We start from the raw sequence: 20,382 nt of genomic DNA, 5'->3' as shown, positions 1-20,382 counted from the left end.
AAAACAACAACAACAACAAAAAAAACAACCTGGAGCACCTGGGTGGCACCAGTTGGTTGAGCATCCAACTCTTGGTTTTGGTTCAGGCAATGATCTCAGGGTTGTGAGATTGAGCCCCACATTAGGCAGCCTGCTTGGGATTCTCTCTTTCCCTCTGCCCTCCCACTCATTTTTTTCTCTCTCAAGTAAATAAATAAACAAATCTTTAAAAAAGAAAAAAAAACTTTTTGGTGATCCATTTTCGTCTTGTTTCTGTTACATTCAGCTAAATGCAACATTAAGTGACACACTGTCAGTCTAGATATTTTTTCCTATTCAATTATATTAAATTTTATTTTATTTTATTATTTTTTTTAAAGATTTTATTTATTTATTTGACAGAGAGAGATCACAAGTAGACGGAGAGGCAGGCAGAGAGAGAGAGAGAGAGGGAAGCAGGCACCCTGCTGAGCAGAGAGCCCGATGCGGGACTCGATCCCAGGACCCTGAGATCATGACCTGAGCCGAAGGCAGCGGATTAACCCACTGAGCCACCCCGGCGCCCATATTCAATTATATTAAATTTTAAAAGGTAACCTATTAATTTACAGATGACAGGATAGTATATATAGAAAACTCTAAAGACTCCACCAAAAACTACTAGAACTGATAAATGAATCCTTTAAAATCACAAGGTACAAAATCAATATACAGAAATCCATAGGATTTCTATACACTAATAATAAAGCTGCAAAAAGAGAAATTATGAAAACAATTGCATTTAACTGCATCAAAAATAATAACATACCTAGGACTAAACTTAACCAAAGAGGTGAAAGACCTGTCATAAAACACTGATGAAAGAAACTGAAGAAAACACAAATGAATGGAAAGATATTCCATGCTCATGAATCAGAAGAACTAATATTGTTAAAATGCCTATACTACCCAAAGCAACCTACTCATATAATGCAATCCCTATCAAAATATCAATATCATTTTTTTATAGAGCTGGAAAAAACAAACTTAAAATTTGTATGGAAAGACCCCAAAGAGTCAAAACAATCTTGAAAAAGAAAAACAAGAACACCTGTGTGGCTCTGTCAGTTAAGTGTCCACCTCTTGGTTTCAGCTCAGGTCATGATCTCAGGGCGGTGAGATCGAGCCCCTAGTCAGGTTCCACACTCAATGGAGAGTCTCTGAAGAGTCCCTCCTTCTGCCCTTCCCCCTACTGTCTCTCTCTCTCAAATAAATAAATAATCTAAAAAAGAAAAGGAAAAGAAAAAGAAAACTGGTGTTATGAAAATTCCAGAAATCAAGGTATATTGCAAAGTTGTAGTAATTAAAACATATGGTACTGGGGAAAAAAAAAAGACACATAGATCATTGGAGGAGAATACAAAGCCAAAAATTAAACCCATAATTATATGTTCGAATAATCTTTGACAAAAGAGGCAAGAATATCCAATGGGAAGGAGTCTCTTCAACAAATGGTGCTGGGGAAACAGGACATCTACATGCAAAGAATGAAACTGGGCCACTTTCTTACACCATACATAAAAATAAACTCAAAATTGATTAAAGACCTACATGTGTGACCCGAAACTATAAGAATGCTGGAAGACAGCATGATACATTTCTCTGACATCACTCATAGAACATTTTTCTACATATGTCTCCTGAGGCAAGGAAATAAAAGCAAAATAAACCACAGCAACCACATCAAAATAAGAACTTCTGCACAACAAAGAAACAACCAACAAAATTAAAAGACAACCTACTGAATGGGAGAAAATATTTGCAAATGATATAGCTGATTAGAGATTAGTATCCAAAATACTTAAAGAACTTAGATAACACCAAAAAATTTAAAAATGAGCATAAGACATGAACAGACGTTTCTCCAAAGAAGACAACAGACACATACAAAGATGCTCAACATCACTCATCATCAGGGAAATGCAAATCAAAAGCACAATAAGATATCACTTTACTTGTCAAAATGGATATAATAAAACACTCAAGAAACAACAAGTGTTGGCAAGGATCTGGAGAGAAAGGAACCTTCAAGCACTATTGGTAGGAATGCAAACTGGTGCAGCCAATGTGGAAAACAATATGGAGGTTCCATAAAAAGTTATAAACAGAACTACCATATGATCCAGTAATTACTAAATACTGGTTATTTACAAACAATAATTTGAAGAGATATATGCACTCCTATGTTTATTGCAGCATTATTTACAACAGTCAAGATATGGAGGCAGCCCAAGTGTCCACCAATATATGAATGAATGAAGAAGTGGTATATACACACATGCGCACACACGCGCACACACACACACAGGAATATTACTTAGCCATAAAAAGAATGAAATCTTGACATTTGCAACAACATAGATGGATCTAGACAGTATAATAATAAGTGTAGTAAGTCAATCAGAGAAAGACAAATACCATATGATTTCACTCATATGTGGAATTTAAGAAACAAAACAAATGAAGAAAGAAGAGACAAGCAAACAAAGGCTTAAATGGAGAGAACTAGTAGTTACCAAAGGGGAGATGGGTGGAGGAATGGGTGAAATTGATGATGGGGACTAAGGAGGGTACTTGTCATGATCAGCATTGGTAACGTATGGAATTGTTCAAGAGGATTAAGGGTATAATAACCATGATGAGCACAGTAATGTATAGAACTGCTGAATCACTGTATTGTGGACTCGAAATTAATATACACTGTATGTTAACTATGCTGGAATTAAAATTTTTAAAAAGATAACCTATTATAACTTTATTATAATGCTTACTATAGAAAGGTACTTTTATTATAATGATAAAAGGTAACCTTATTGTGTATTATAAATTCATAATAAAGTATTTATTTAGCTATATATCATGTAGGGAGATACGATGTCTACTAATGCTTTGTTGACAAAATTCCAATTTTGTTTACACAGCATTGTGTCTAGTCCCTGACATAAAACCTGATTGGTGTATATGTTTATTATGTTATTAATCCCCCTTTTCCAGTAATTTGTGTATAAATGACAGTGTGAAGTCATTCTGGCCAATGAGACCTCAGAAGAAGTCTACTGTAGACATTTGGAAAGATTTATCATCCTGAAAAGATACAAGTGAGGTTTTTTTTTCTTCTGTTACAATTTTTCTACTTGAGATTCTTTTGTATGAAGACATAATGTCTGCAGCTACAGTAACCATCTTGCTAAAACAAGGGGAGGTATCACCGCCACTTTGAGGACAACAATGCAGAGAATCTCTGACACTAACCAGGTCTTCCTATAACATAAACAATAAATGTCTTTATGCCATTAATTGTTTTATTTGTAAGCAAAAGCATTCCTAAATGTCACACTTATTCAAGAAATATTTATTGTGCTCCTTCCATATGTCAGCCACTACCTTATGCACTGAAAACAGATTTTTTTTTGCATTCATAGAGCTGACTTTCAAAGGGAGAGGCTCATTAAATAAATAAATTATATGGCAAGTAAGTTATATATTATGAAGTAAGAAGGGCTACAGAGAACTTTATATGTCTTTTTGTTTAGTTGTGTTCATACATTTATAACAACAATATATATGTAATTTTTAAAAATGTTTTTAAAGATCTTATTTATTTGACAGAGAGAGATCAGAAGTAGGCAGAGCAGCAGGCAGAGAGAGAAGGGGAAGCAGGCTCCCCGTTGAGCAGAGAGCCCAATGTGGGGCTCGATCCCAGGACCCTGAGATCATGACCTGAGCCGAAGACAGAGGCTTAACCCACCCAGGTGCTTGAGCCACCCAGGTGCTCCTGTAATTTTGTTTTAAATAAAATTCACTTTATTTCTCTTCTGTTTTATAGAGAGGGCACTATACAGACTTTTTGGGCCAAAAGTATTTGTTTGTTGGTTATGTCACCAAATAATTACATTTGAGATGATATAGTAGTCATTTCAAAGTATTTGTTCTTAAGAGACAGTGTTGAGTCTGATAGGCATTAAAACTACTGGTTTGAAGGACTGTTTTTCTTGTCTCCATCGAGTTCTCAATAGTCATAGTGTCAGTTTTCGAGCTAGGATTACCTTATCACAGATATAAGACTTTTTTTTTTTTATATGGAAGACTTCTTAAGAAATATCCAATCTGTTTGGGGAAGTAAAAGAAATGGAATATTTGAGAATAGTCAGGCACTTGTGATGAGATACTGACCAATGTTTTCTTTGGTTTTGTTTTAAATATATGGGCAGATGACCATGCAATATGAACAACAAAGCTGACAACCAAGATTTCAGAACTAAGCATCACAAGCACATAGAATTTGCAAAAGGGTCCAGTCCAAGACAGTGACGTTTCACCTCTAGACACACTGAATCTACTGATCCACCCAGAGCAATTCCCTCTAGAAGAAATCCAGAAATTGGCTAAGTGACTTGTAGTGGGTGGGTGAAGAAGAAAATACCCAAATGGAAATGGGTAGGAAAAGCTGAGACATACTCTTGGTATTAACCTCACCCCTGGAATAGCAACACAATTAGGAGGGAACTCACAACCCCCAGCTTCTCCCTGGGGAGTGAAGGGTTTAGACCCAATATCTAGTGACCCAACATTTAAAACTTCCATGTTGGTTATCATTCCCCAAAATACTTCACTCTGAAAGCTAGTGGGTCTGGTATCTGTGCGACCCATGGGACTAGAGCAAACTAACAGCTCTTGGTTTCCTCACAAGGACTCTCTATGGCTATCCACCTAGGGTTCAGTGCAGAGGAGCAGACAGAAATACCTATCTCCCAGTCTTTCCCTGTCCCTAAAAGAGGACTTTTTGTATACTTTAAAAACTGTTGTCTGAGGATCAGTCTTCTAATTTAGCATACATCTAGGGTTGACTGTGATTCTCTCCTGAGACCATGGAGGCCTAAGGATACTATCATTGTAGTCTCCCTCTGGCCTGTTCTATGTGATTGGTGTCTACCTGGAAGAAGCTTGTGCACCCATGTGGTACCCTGGTTTTTGTGGATGCCATCCAAGGGACACATCCATTGATCACCTGGTTCTGGTGGCTGATGGAGCTTACATTAGTGGATCCCCATAAGACTGTAGCAATCAAAGAAAAAGTTCTTAACTGGCTATCCTCCCAGGGCCCAGCACAGAGAGAGTAGACAAAAATACCCATCTCCCAGTTTTTCCCAGAAAGAGATGTATTTAGATACTTTAAAGGATGCTGCCCGAGGGTTTGGCTTCTGAACAGCCAGTGTCTAGTTGCTGACTGAGATCCTCCCCTCTAGGACACCAACAGATCTCGGCATATGCTTAGCTGCTAGGTGTCATTAAGAACAAAGATGACCTGTACAATCACAACAGTTTGAGAGACAACCAAGAGTTCAGACCAAGCTGAACAAATATGTTCATCATTTACAAGAGAATACTCCATGAAGACTGGGAGAAGTGGCTGTTTTATGTTAATCCACAGAAGCCAATGAAGAGAGTCAAGGAAAATGAAGAAAAAAAGAAGTATGTTCCAAACAAAAAAAAAGATAAAACTCCAGAAACAGTTCTTAATGAAATGGACATGAGACTCCTGTGAACAATTGTATGCCAACAAATTGGATAACCAGGAAGGAATGGATAAATTCCTAGGAACATGCAACCTACAAGGACCGAATTGTGAAGCAATAGAAAATCTGAACGGACCAATTACTAGTAAAGAGACTGAATCAGTAATCAAACACCTTGCAAAAAAGAAAAGTCCAGAACCAGATGGCTTCACTGAAGCCAAACACTGGAAGAAGAATTAATATCAGTCTTCTCAAACTCTTCCAAAAAATGTAAGAGGAGGACACACTTCTCAGCTCATTTTTTGAGGCCAGTATTACCTTGATACAAAAACCAGACAAGAATGGCACAGGAAAGGAAAATTACAGGCCAATATCCTCCTTGAGTGATGGGGAAAGTGGATAAAGGTGGTTAAAAGGTACAAACTTCCAGTTATAAGATGAATATAATACATAAATCCTGGGGAAGTAATATACAGCTTGGTGACTCTAGTTAGCAATATTGTAATGTGTATTTGAAAGTTGAAAAAATGATTTATGACTGTGTGTGGTAATGAATAGTAACTAAACTATTTTTGTGATCATTTCACAATACTGTTGAGCCTTGAACAATGTGGTGCCAAAACCCTTGCAAAGTCAAAAATCTACATGTAAATTTTGACTCCCCCTGAACTTAGCTGCTAATAGCCTATTTTTGACTGGAAGCCTTATTGATAACATAAATATTGATAACAGCTGATTAATACCTATCTTGTGTAAGCATTATATACTGTGTTCTTTTTTTTTTAGATTTTATTTATTTATTTGACAGAGAGATCACAAGTAGACGGAGAGGCAGGCAGAGAGAGAGAGAGAGAGAGAGGGAAGCAGGCACCCTGCTGAGCAGAGAGCCCGATGCGGGACTTGATCCCAGGACCCTGAGATCATGACCTGAGCCGAAGGCAGCGGCTTAATCCACTGAGCCACCCAGGCGCCCTATACCGTGTTCTTATAATAAAGTAAGCTAGAAAAAAGAAAACGTCATTAAGAAAATCACAAGAAAGGGAAAATATATTTGCAGTACTGTACTGTCATTTGCTGAAAAAATATTTGTATATAAGTGGACTCTTGTTCAAATTCATGTTGCTCAAGGGTCAACTGTATATACATATATCAAATCACTATATTGTACACCTTAAATGTATACAATATTATGTGTCAATTATGTCTCAATAAAATTGGAAAAAATTTGCAAAGTAAATTTGAATCATAATTAATGATAATGCACAATTGTTATTGTTCTGAATGATAATTAGGAATATGCCTTAATTCTTTTAATGAGTATGATTATATTATATTAAAAAGCCAAACTTTTCCCTTTTTAAAAATTAATTTTCTTGATTTTTTAAGATAAAAATAATAGATGTTAAAATCTATTCTAAACCTATAGCAGTTTAAATTGTATCACATTCATCCTGACTGATTTGCACATTTAAAAATACACGATCTTGGATTCCTGCTTCATAGACTTATTGGGATTAAATGGTTCAAGTTCATGTTGAAGATGAATTGTATCTCTCAAACTTTTCCCTTAATGTCCAGTCAAGACTCAGGGCAGACAAGACCTCTTACCTATTTCCCCTGACCTGATTACGAGAAGAAAAGAAGCAGGGTGAACAAAGTGGATGATAGGAAAGTTCTGAGAAATAATGCATTCAGGATTTTCATTCATTCCTTCTTTCACAAATATTTGGGTCCCCATCTTCATGCTAGTGTTCCAACCTTTGGATAATATGTCTGTTGTCTCTTTCCTTAAGGGTTTGCTTGAAAGTACAAGACAGCACAGACGGGCCTTTGAAGCAGTGGATATACGCCCAGAGTTGGGAAATAAATCTTACTCAGCTTTTCACATAATGCAAGAGCTAGCTACTGTTTTTAGCTTCCAAGTACACCAGTCAGATTACTGGCCAACTCCCATCATACCTTCTTCTAGTGGCAAAGCTTCTGTCTCTAGGCATGTGGCTAAAACCAGGTCAGTCAGAATATTTGTCTCAGGTGAGGTAAGTCATATGATCCGAGTCACAGTATTACACCAGGATTGTTCCAGATGGAGATAGCACAGAAAGCCTTACCTTTGAATACTAGAGTTAGAAGTTTGTGAAAACATATGCCAGGGGTCCTTTTTCCTGTCTTGTGGAGAATGCCTATTTGCAGTAGGAGATAATGAAACCACTGGAAAAATAGCAGAGTTAGAGATGCAGAGAGAGAGAGGGAGAGAGACATAGAAAGAGACAGAAAGAGAGGCAGAGAGAGACAGAGAGAGACCAGGAAATAGTGAATGCTGTTTCCAGGTCTGAGGTTCTAAAAGCTGACATTCTTTGGTGTTAGCTGATGAAAGATTCTAGGGCAGAGGAGGTTGTATCACATTTCACCATCTGGAGCTGAAAGCAACACTGTTCCTGCCCAGGGCTCAGAATGTGTCTTATATAAACAGTTCCTTCAACCTCTGGCCCCCAGGTCCTTTTCTTCTACCAATAGTGTCCTCAACTCACATCTCTTAAGAAAAGCAACCCTTTTCAGGTATAAAGGAGTCTTAATCTCAGGGGAGACAGTTACTCAAGGGAACCAAATCTGGAAATTCAACTCTTGTCCACCAAGTGAACAATCCTTTACATAATTAAACAAAACTCTTCTTCTTCTTTTAACTTGTAGTCTTTGCTGCATATTTAAATAACAAAAAATTCAAGAGGTTTCATCAGAACAAAGGGGTTGTTTATCCCAAATATGTTATCTTGTTTCTGTGAAACAAAAAACTTTTCACAGCTTTGAAAAGGCAGTTTTTTTTTTTTTTTTAGCTCCTAGTCTTCTAAACCAAGGTGTCAAGATTCTGTCAGAGTTCTAGCTCAAGTTGCCCTGTGCCTTTCTTTTTCCTGGCAATCTGTCCAAGGAACTTTTCACAGTTTATGACCTACAAGTTGGAATTCAGCCCATAGGGATGGATAGTAGTGCAGGTGACTTTATTTTCCATTTTGCTTCAGATATCACTTTAATGTTCTTGTGCACATTATACACATCTGGGTAGGGCTGTTCTGTGAATAGAAATGTAGGACTGAAATAAAGTGAAATGCCAAGGGAAGGAAATATAAATTTAGGAGATGGGGCGCCTGGGTGGCTCAGTGGGTTAAGCCGCTGCCTTCGGCTCAGGTCATGATCTCAGGGTCCTGGGATCGAGTCCCGCATCGGGCTCTCTGCTCAGCAAGAAGCCTGCTTCCCTCTCTCTCTCTCTGCCTGCCTCTCCGTCTACTTGTGATCTCTCTCTCTCTGTCAAATAAATAAATAAAAAAAAATCTTTAAAAAAAAAATAAAAATAAATTTAGGAGAAACTATAGTGTAGGTACTTGGTTAAATTACTGTGTCATGTAGTGGGATCAGAGTGCTGTGACATATTCTTGGGGGCCGGAAAGGAAGCCTTCAAAAGAGACCAGGTTAAAGTATAATGTAGTTTAGAACATAATGCAGTCCTCATAGTTCTATTTGGGAGTTGTGCCTCTTTACCTTGTTGCCAAATAGCTGCAGTCTTGATCAGTTCCTTTCAGCTTAAATTTTTACACTAGCCCACTCTGCAGTCTTGAAGTTTTTGTCACTTGACTAGGTTCCTGACTGGGGCCCTACTCTTCTTTCTGCTTTCGGTGTTCATATTAATAGCAACTTTCCCCTCTCCTTTTTTTAAAAAAATTAAATTCAGTTAATTAACATACAGTGTATTAATAGTTTCCGAGGCAGAGTTTAGTGATTCATCGGTTGCATAGAACATCCAATGCTCATTACATCATGTGCCCTCCTTCATGCCCATCACACTACCCCATCTCCTCACCCACTTCCCCTCCAGCAACCCTCAGTTTTTTTCTTATAGTTCAGTCTCTTATCCTTTGTCTCTCTGATTTTGTCTTATTTTATTTTTCCCTTCCTTCCCCCATGATCCTCTGTGTTGTTTCTTAAGTTCTACACATGGGTGAAATCGTGAAATCATATGATAGTTGTCTTTCTCTGATTGACTTGTTTCACTTAGCATAATACCCTCTACTTCCATCCACATCACTGCAAATGGTAAGATTTCATTTTTTTAATAGATTTTATTTATGTACTTATTTGACAGAGACACAGAGAGAAAGCATACAAGCAGGCAGAGTGGTAGGCAGAGAGAGAAGCAGGCTCCCTGCTGAGCAAGGAGCCCAAAGTGGGACTCGATCCCAGAACCCTGGGATCACGACCTGAACCAAAGGCAGCAACTTAACTGACTGAGCCACCCAGGTACCCTGAGATTTCATTTTTGATGGCTGAGTAATATTCTAGTGTGTGTGTGTGTGTGTGTGTGTGTGTGTGACATCTTCTCTATTCATTATTAATAACATCAGAAGAATTTTCACCTCTATACGTTTTGAGATATGACACAAGACAGATTTGGTATTGTTTTCATTCTTATGAAGAAAAGGGATGGACATTAAATAGAAAGATCCACAATAACCACAGGTGGGATTGTGTTAGAAAATCTGAGCTGCAACAAGGGTCAGATTTCAACTAGAGAGTGGGAAAAACTGTATTGGCCTCATTCTTCCTTCAGCATCACTCTGACATTCAACAAGAGGCTAGAAGCAGACATTGGGGAAGATTCAGGGTTGGGTGAGAAACCATAGGTCCACTGCATGATTATGAAAATCTACGGTATTGAACTTCTGATAGGGATGGCAATATTAAATATTGTCATCTTAGAAACTTGGTGTGTCAGATATTAGATTGATTGGCTCACATAACACCCATGCCACCCACCTCCTTGGCTTTTTCTTATCTGACTCTATTACAGCAGCTGCAAAACCTAAAAACTCAAAATTCCCCAGCCTCTATCAACACTAACGTGGCCATATGACTTGGTTCTGGCCAGTGGAGTATAAGCAGATGTGATCTGGTATCACTACTTGTCCTCTCTCTCTTTTTTTTTTTTTTTTTTGGTCTGCTTTGTCGTTTGAGGCCTGGAGGCACTGATACCATTTGGTACTGTGAGGCAACAAATAAGAGGAAAAATGATAGCATGGTAAGGTTGGTAGACCATGAAGGTGGAAAGAGACTCAGTGTCCAATGGCTTTGTTGGACCATAGTACGAATGTGGAACTGCCTTCCCCAGCACTTGTGGCAATAAGACAGTAAACCTTCATTCCTTTAAGCTAGTGCTTCCCATCCTTTTCCACGTCTTGGCACACAAGGAAATGATAATATCCATATGCTACATGAAGGTAGATGGACAAGAACAAGAAAAAATGTTTCACATCTTTAGTGCCCACTCCAAAGATTAAATGATCACTGTTTCAGTTTACTTTTAAACATTTACAGCTTTCAAAGAAATCTGATTCAAGCCACTTTTAGTTGCACTTTCTGTTCCCTAAAAATGAACATGTCCCTGACACACTGGAGTTTGAAGAGAGTCTTGGGAAGCAAGGAGGGCCTTTTCATGATGAAGGTAAAAAGCAAGTTAGGCTCTATAACATGAAAATAGAAATGTAACATGCAAAAAATAAATTCTGTTACAAGAGAGGCATTCCTGATTTAAGGAATCTGAGGGTTCTCAGATTTTGTGGTGAGAATATCAAAGTAAAGTTTCTGTAAGTTCCTGGCTGATGGAATGGAGATGGGAGGTGTAAAGAGTCAAGGAAAAAAAGAAATATGGACTAAAGGAATTGAGTTGTTATTATCTTAGGATGTAAAGGAGATTGGTATAGAGAGGAAGGTTGACTGTTCTAGGCTGAAGATGTGGAAGAAGGAAGAGGTCTCTGCTGGATGAGAGCTGTGATGCTATGTGGTAGGGGAAGGGGATTTAGTCTGAGGGTATATATTTAAGTGATGAGACTGGAAGGGAATTGCTTACTTTATTGCTTAGAAGTAGGATTCGGAATCTAGGAGAATACCAATTCTCTCAGCTTAGCTGTTCCCTCTGCACCTCCCCTCTTGACTATCCTGCTTTTCTTCTAGGCACTTTAGTTCAGATTGCAGCACTACAATAAAATTTTAGATGAGATTTTTTTTCCCGGACTCCTTTCCTGATGACAGAGATTTTTTCCTTGACCAACCTCAGGTTCTCTTGAACTCTTTTTCAACCAGGCCTGACTTTTAGACTCAGTGACTCTCTCAGCATTGTCCAATTTTAGGGAGAACCTTGATAAGTCAGAATTGATAACCTAGAATTATCTGTCTTCCATATCTGATCATCCTCAGTATCCAATAGGGTTCCTCATCTGCCACCATCCCCCTAGGTGATATCTGATCATCCTGGCCTGCCATCACCAAGAATCCTATAAGGTCGGTTTAGCCTGAATCCCATCCTACTACTCCCTCTTGCACCTAATTTTCCTCTTAGTAATGAGCCCCACCCTCCTGCTTGGCTATAAATTCTCAGTTGCTGCAAGACCCATTGCATTGTCCCTATGCCACTGCAATGGTCCACTTTGAATAAGGTCTGCCTTACTATCCTAAACAAGTGTCATGAATAATTTTTTTCTTTAACAATTTGAATAATATGTTTTCTCTAACATTGATTAGTAGTTAACAACAACTGCATACCTATAATAGCAATAGATAATATAGGTATTACAGATAATACATTGTTGAACACATATGAGATTTCTGTTTAAAATGCTATACAAATATTAAAACAGTTAATTCTCATAAAAACTCTGAACATTGTCTCAAGGCAGCACCGAGCATGATGACTTGTTGTGTAAAAGACAAAGTGAGCTGGACAATTCAAGGGATTATCGCATATGGACGATTCTACTAGAGAGAAAATGTAGTAATGAGGAATGTCTCAAAGGAAAAGGAGGGACCTGGGTTTTACAGATGCAGGTAAACAAGTAAGTCATCTACAATATGGGAGATATGAGGAAGAATGAAGACATCCTGGATGATGTGAGGCCAGGGTATGCTTTGAAGATAGTCATTTTCAGGAACAAAATGGGTACAAAGATTTCTTATCCATTGCTGCTCAAAACACAGGCTCAGGTAAAAGTTCAACCCTGTCAGGTGAGGGAAGAATGACAGAAGAATGTGAATGTAGCAAATAATTTAATGACAACTTTTAAACTCTATGTCCCTAATTCAAACTCTTTAACATGAATTAAAGGCAAAGCCTTTTACTCTACATGTTATCTAAAATTATCTACTGTTAGGTTCACAGGTAATGGAAAACTTAGTATCATCTTCAGTGCTACATTTTAAGAAAAGCCAATATATGATAGATAATTGGGGGGTATTTATTTATGATGCAAAATGATTATTTGAAGTTTTAATAAACTTCCCAATGATCTATTTTTGGGAATAGTGATAACAGTGAGAGGTCACCCAAGAACTTAGCAATAAGAACAGTAAGAGTGCCTCCTGGGAAAACTAGGCTTATGGCATTTTTCAAAAAAATAGGAATAGTGTCTGTTTAGGTCATAGGTTATTCCCAGAACATCAAAAAGTGCTTGGCATAGAATAAATATTCAAATATTTGCTTAAATTAGTGACTTTGTGGTAATAAACCTGGAGACTGTATCAAACTATAGGACTAAAGAGTTTGGATGCTTCCAATTCTGATAGAAATAACTTAGGTGTAGGCCATCTGGGTGGCTCAGTTGGTTAAGTGTCTGCCTTCAGGTCATGTCATGATCTTGAGGTATTGGGATCAAACTCCATGTCTGGCTCCCTGTTCAGCAGGTAGTCTGCTTCTCCCTCTTGCTCTGCTCTTCAGCCCCTTTCTGGTTCTTCTCTTTCTCTCTCTCTCAAATAATAAAAATCTTTAAAAATAACCTAGGTGCAATCTTGAGAAGCAAGTTTGGAATGTGAATAAAGTTTAATAAGTAAAACCCTAAGCAGTGGTATTAGGCCTTATTTAGAGAGATGATGTAAATGAAGGTGCTCAGATCATGCCTTCCCCAAATATGCCGACGTGGTATATTAACTATTTTGAGGTAAAGATACTTGAAAAACAATAGGTGCAAGTGACATTATGACCTCCACTTTTCTCTTTGAAAACAGGAGAGAAAAATCCCATATAAAAGATGCCCTTTCCTGCACCTGGAGGAAAAGAATTCTTACCACCAGAGATGGAGTTCAAAGCTGAGAAGAATCTCTACAAACAACCCTTGTTAAAAATAACCCTCATCTTCCTTTAGTTTCCCCATATATTTTAGATACTTTTCCACATTATTACACTTTGTTTAACCTAGTATGTAAGCACTTAACCCTAACAGCCTTTAGGGTTTTAATTTTCCAGTGAAGGCTAACTACCATGTACATATGAAAATTAAATTTGTATGCTTTTCAAATTCTATTAGTTTGACTTCTCTCAATTTATGTCAGGTCCCGTTGGAGACCCTAAGAGGATAGAGAAAAAGTTTTGCTTGCCCTGCAGAAAGAGGTAAGTTCTTTTTGGAGTACAGAATTTGGAATCCCAAAATGAAAAGGCACTAATATCCATAGGAAGCACTCTCCAGGCAGAGAATGCTCCTACTGATGAAAATCGCTGGGGAGGTAAGAGCTCCAAGTTTTTAAACCTGATTTCCTTTAACTATTTGAATAGTACAACTCAGGTCCCCATTCTAATTCCATGCTTATGAGGCAAATATAGTAATTCTAACTTGGTTTCCTGTGGCTTTCAGAGGAACAAATCTCAGAGTAAGTTTTTTATTATTGTACTATCCATGGCAAAATTGAACTGCAACTGAATATTTAATAATTTCTTTACAGATACTGTACATCATTAGCTATTCCACCTTGGAAAGTGAGAAGCTGAGAAACACAGGCAATAATATGGTTAGAATTACATTTTATTTATTTATTTAAGTTTGATGTATATCTTTTTTTTTAAAGATTTTATTTATTTATTTGACAGACAGAGATCACAAGTAGGCAGAGAAACAGGAGAGAGAGAGGAGGGAAGCAGGCTCCCTGCAGAGCAGAGAGCCCGATGTGGGGCTTGATCCCAGGACCCTGAGATTATGACCTGAGCCGAAGGCAGAGTCTTTAATCATTGAGCCACCCAGGCGCCCCTAGAATTATATTTTAAATAGATTTCTCAGCTTGTTGTATGGAGACTGGACTTAAGAAATGAAAGACTAGGATCAGGCAGACAAGTTAAAAGGGAGCTATTGAGATCATCCAGATAAAGAAGACCTGAATTAGGAGGCTGTAGAGATGTGAAGTCAAAATAGGAAGCATTTCTCTGTAAAGTTACTGATACTGGGTATTATTTTCTAAATCTGCTCATTTGCTAGGTGAGCAAAATTATTTCACTGTTGATTAGATTTCAATGACTTTCATTACTAATGAAGATGAAAATTTATCACTGGATTAGTTCTTTTGTTTAACTATTGTTTAATTTTTAAAATTTAATTTTTCTATCGTAAAAGGTTTTAGACCTAAAATATACAAGAGATTCAAACTACCTAGCATTAAATAGCAGTGGTAATAGGGACATTTAAACATACAAAACCAAATAGTGCCAGTTGAAATGCAAAGAAATCCTATTTTAATTTAATGTAATGCATTAATTTTGGTCTGACCTTCAGTTTTAATTTACACAAAGTTGCCTAGGAGACAGAATTTACTGACTCAACATAGACCAAAAGATTTGCATTGTAAAAAGTGTTCAAAAATTAATTCTAAGAAATGGAGAAAGTTCACTCAGTATTCAATCAGTTCCAAGGCCTAGGAAAATAATTTTTTTTGATGAAGCTAGAAGAACAATTCATAAGCAAACTCAATTGAAGTATTTTTCTCCCTGATGTTTATTTATTGTAAAATAAACACAATAGTAGTAACAAATGACTTTTGTTAAAAGAAAGTGAAATCATACACAATATCATCGCCATAGCATATGTTATTTTAGATTTTTTTATTCTTTAGTTTTATATCTGTGTAGCTGCTGTGAGTCCGATGTCTCTATAGTGTTTGAGAATTCCCTCAAGTGAATTTCTTCTCTGTTAAATATCTTTATTCTAGAGAAGCAATGGGGTTTTCTATAGTAATAACTAGAAATAACTATTATTATGATCTAATAGCTATTAGTACTATTGCAGTGGTGTATGGAACAATTTCTTTTCATGAACCATAAATTCTGACAACCATAACTCAAATTTGAAAAATGTGCAAAAAGCCTTTAAAAATCACTTTGTAAATTATTTTGACTTTAATTATTTTTTTTCTTCTGTTGTTCTCAAATGAATATTTGCTAGTATAAAAGTAACACATAAGTACCATAGCACTGTAAAAAGGATTCTAGATTCAGAACTTTTATCTTGGCCCTGTAACTTATAAGTCATACATTTATCATCAATCTTTTTGCACTTTAGTTCCCTCTTCTGTAAATAAAAACATTACGTGATTCTTCTAAATATTAGATGGTCATAGATTATACACTCTGTGACTGTTAATTCTCATCCTACAAGTTATTTTGAAATATAAAGCTCCCTTTTTCTGGATTATGAGTTGACTTTATGGGTATGGTCAAAAAGATCAGTGCAGAAAACCTGCTTATTTGAGCTTTCCTGGGCACATGTGTTCTTTGATTGATGGCTATATATAAATACCTTTACCTTTTTTACCCCCAGCACTGCCTCTAGTTCTTAAGATTGCTTGATTAACCACAAAGTCTGAAAAATGAAACAAAACAAAATAACTTAAGCCTTATAACAAGCAATGAAGAATTTATGAAATTCTTTGAATGAAGAATTTATGAAATTTGTAATTGTATGAAATTACAAAACTTATTTAAAACTATGAGTAATTGATCAAAAGTTTTACCCGGAGACACTAGGCAAGAAAAAAAAAGTAATAAAAGACATCTAAATTTTTTAAATTAAATTAAAAAAAATTTTTATTAACATATAATGTATTATTAGCCCCAGGGGTACAGGTCTGTGAATCACCAGGTTTACACACTTCACAGCACTCACCATAGCACATACCCTCCCCAATGTCCATAACCCCACCACTCTCTCAAAAGACATCTAAATTTAAAAGGAAGAAATAAAATTATCTCTATCTGCAGATGAGATAATCTTACATGTAGAAAACTAAAGATTCCACAAAAAACTGTTAGAACTAATTAATTCAACAAAATATCAAGATATAATATCAACACACAAAAATAAGCTGCATTTCTATACACTGACAATAAATAATCTGAAAAGGAAATTATGAAAAACAATTCCATTTATAATAACAACAAAAAGAATAAAATGCTTAGAAATTAACTAAGGATATGAAAGATTTGTACAATCATAACTATAAAACATTGCTAAAGAAATTAAATAGACATAAATGGAAACACATCCCATGTTTATGTATTGGAAGACTTATATTGTTAAGATGTCAATACCACCCAAAGAAATCTACAGATTCAATGCAATCCCTATCGAAACCCCAGCAATGTTTTTTTTGCAGAAATAGAAAAACCAATCCCAAAATTCATATGGAATCAGGGGACCCCAAGTAGCTGTAAGGGCCTATTCAGCCAGAGCAGCCCCACCCCGGTTGAACTGCCATTTTGCTGTAAAGCTTAAATTGACCTTGCCCCCCCCCCCCAACTTATTTAAAAGCAAGTCCGGGAAACCAGTCCCAGGTAACAAAGTCCAAGTACAAGGGTGGGTCAGGCCAGGTGGAGGTATTCAATCAGTGGGTGTGCATACTGTCTCCTAGCTACTAAGGAGTATGGGCCCCCACCCTTTGGGAGTCTTTTGGCGCCAATCCTAACCAAGGTGTGATAGGCTGGTTCAAATGTCTACTAGGGTAAATTGTAATTCAGTTGGTCACCTAGCATCACTGTGGAGTTTCCTGTGTGTGTTACAATCTTACTGGCCACCAGTGTGTGGCCAGGCCCAACCACATGGCCTTTGCTATAAAAGTTAGTCTGGAAAGCAGGGAGGGGTCGCCCTCTCTGTAAGAGGTGTGGCCCTGGCTGGCCAGTTTGATTCCTGATGCTTGGTGCGAAATAAAGCTTTGCTTGACCTTCGCTTTGTATCAGCCTCGCTCCTTTAATCACGGACCCATTATTGGGGGTACCCAATTTTGGGGGGACCCAACATAGCCAAAACAATCTTGTAAAAGGAGAACAAAGGAGCACCTGGTTGGTGCAGTTGGTTAAGCATCTGACTCTTGGTATCAGCTCAGGTTGTGATTTCAGGGTTGTGAGACCAACCCCATGTCAGGCTTCCTCTGGCCCTCCTGCTCATACTCTCTCTCTCAAATAAGTAAATAAATATTAAAAAAAAAAGAAAAGAGAAAAAGGAGAATTAAGCTGGTGGTCACATTTCTTGATTTCAAAACTTATTATAAAACAACAATAATCTAAGCAGTGTGGTACTGGCATAAAGACAGACATAATTATCAATGAAATAGAATAGAGAGCCCAGAAATAAAACTTCTTAAATATGGTTCAGTGATTTTTGACAAGGGTGCCAAGACCATTTAATGGAAGGACAGTTTTTCCAACAAATGGTGCTGGTAAGACTGGATATCCACATGCAAAAGAATGAAGTTGGATCCTTACCTAACATCATACACAACATTTAACTTAAAATGGATTGAAGATCTGAATGTAATATTGAAAACTAAAAAACTCTTAGAAGAAAACATAGGGCAAAAGCTTCACAGTATTGGATTTGGCAATGATTTTTTTGGACATGTCACCCAAATCACAGGAAACAAATGAAAAGATGGACAAATTGAACTTCGTAAAATTTTTAAAAATTGTGCATCAAGAGGCAATATTAGTAGGATAAAAAGGAAACCCACAGAATGGAAGAAAATATTAAGAAATCAGTATATCTGATAAGGGACTAATATCCAGACCACAAAGAGAACTCCTAGAACACAGTAATAAAAAAGCAAAGAACCCAGTTAAAAAATGAGCAAAGAATTGAATAGACATCTCTCCAAGAAAGATTACAAATGGACAATAAGCACATGAAAATATGCTCAACATCTCCAATCATTAGGGAAATGCAAATCAAAACTACAATGAGACTTCTTCTCAAACCCACTATGATGGCTATTAAGATTTGAAGAAACCGGGTGGTTCCTGGTTGGCTTGGTTGGTTAAGCATCTGGCTCTTAATCTCAGCTCAGTTCTTGGTCTCAGAGTTGTGAGTTCAGTCCTTGCATTGGACTCCACACTGGGCATGGAGCCTACTTTAAACAAACAAACAAAAAGATTTGAAGAAATTGGAACCCTGGTACATTATTGGTAGATGTGCAACATGGGACAACCGCTGTGGAAACAGTATGATGGTCCTCAAGGAGTTAACAATAGAATTACTATATGATCTAGCAATTTTACTTCTAGGAATATACCCAAAAGAATTGGAAGCAGAATCTTTTTTTTTTTTTCCTTAAAGATTTTATTTATTTATTTGACAGAGAGAGATCACAAGTAGGCAGAGAGGCAGGCAGAGAGAGAGAGAGAGAGAGAGGGAGAGGGAAGCAGGCTCCCTGCCGAGCAGAGAGCCCGATGTGGGACTCGATCCCAGGACCCTGAGATCATGACCTGAGCCGAAGGCAGCGGCTTAACCCACTGAGCCACCCAGGCGCCCCTGGAAGCAGAATCTTGAAGAGGTAGTTGTATTCCCATGTTCACAGCAGCATAATTCACGGTAGCTACAATATGGAAGCAACCCACATGTCCATCAACTGATGGAGGGATAAGCAAAATGTCACAAACTATACAATTAAATACTATTCAACCTTAAAAAGGAAGGAAATTCTGACACATGCTACAACATGGGTTAATCTTGAGGACATTAAGCTAAATAAAATAAGCCAGTCACAAAAAGACAGTAATATTTGGTTTTACTTACATGACGTACTTAGAGTAGCCAAAACCATAGAGATAGAAAGTAAAATGGTGATTTCCAGGAGCTAATGTAAAGAGCAATGGAGATTTCTTTTTCAACGGGTATAAAATTTTATTGACAAGATGAAAAGAGTTCTAGAGATAGATAGTGGTGATGGTTGTGCAACATTATAAATGTACCCAATAACACTGAACTGTACACTTAAAATTGATTAATATAGTACATTTTATGTCATATGTATTTTACCAAATAAAAACAAATTGAAAAAAGTTTGAGTAATAATTATCCCTAAATTTTCTCCATCTCTTTTCATTTATGTCCATCCTTTACAGTTTTCAGTACCATGCTTTGCCTAATATATTGGGTATGACTTGAAGAACCTTGTAGGTGTGTTCTTTGTCCCCCATCTCACAGAGGGAAAGAGTAAAGAACATCCAACCTTATTTGCAAAACTAAGTTCTAGCAGCTTAAAATGGATTCTGGTTTCCACTACTGCAAGAACCAGCAGAATTCCTGGTTCCTTATAGATATTGAGGGATACCCAAATATGCCACCATAAAATACACCTCTTTGGCATATGGATTATTTTGAAGTAGAGGACATTGAAAACTAGCAGATGCAGAAAAAGCCCTAAAAATAGGACACACGTTTTCTTATTTTAAAGGAAATTACATTTATAAAGGAAATTTTCTTTTTAAGTTTTTATTTATTTATTTGACAGAGAGAGAGAGAGCGAGCACAAGCAGGGAGAGCAGCAGGCAGAGGGAGAGGGAGAAGGAGAAGCAGGCTCCCTGCTGAGCAAGGAGGTCTCTGGGTCTCTGGGATCAAGACCTGAGCTGAAGGCAGACGTTAAACCTGTTGAGCCCTCCAGGTGCCCCTTTATTAAGTTTTTATTTTAATTTCAGTTGGCTAACATCATTGTTATATAAAGGAAATTTTCACTTCTGGAGATGTCCTCAAGTCTCTCCTACCACTTAGAGGAGGACCCTTAA

Source organism: Lutra lutra, chromosome 2, assembly GCF_902655055.1.
Source record: "Lutra lutra chromosome 2, mLutLut1.2, whole genome shotgun sequence".
In the NCBI taxonomy this organism is placed as follows: Eukaryota; Metazoa; Chordata; class Mammalia; order Carnivora; family Mustelidae; genus Lutra; species Lutra lutra.
The sequence above is the reverse complement of the archived record's forward strand: the minus strand, read 5'-3'. Positions refer to the sequence as shown.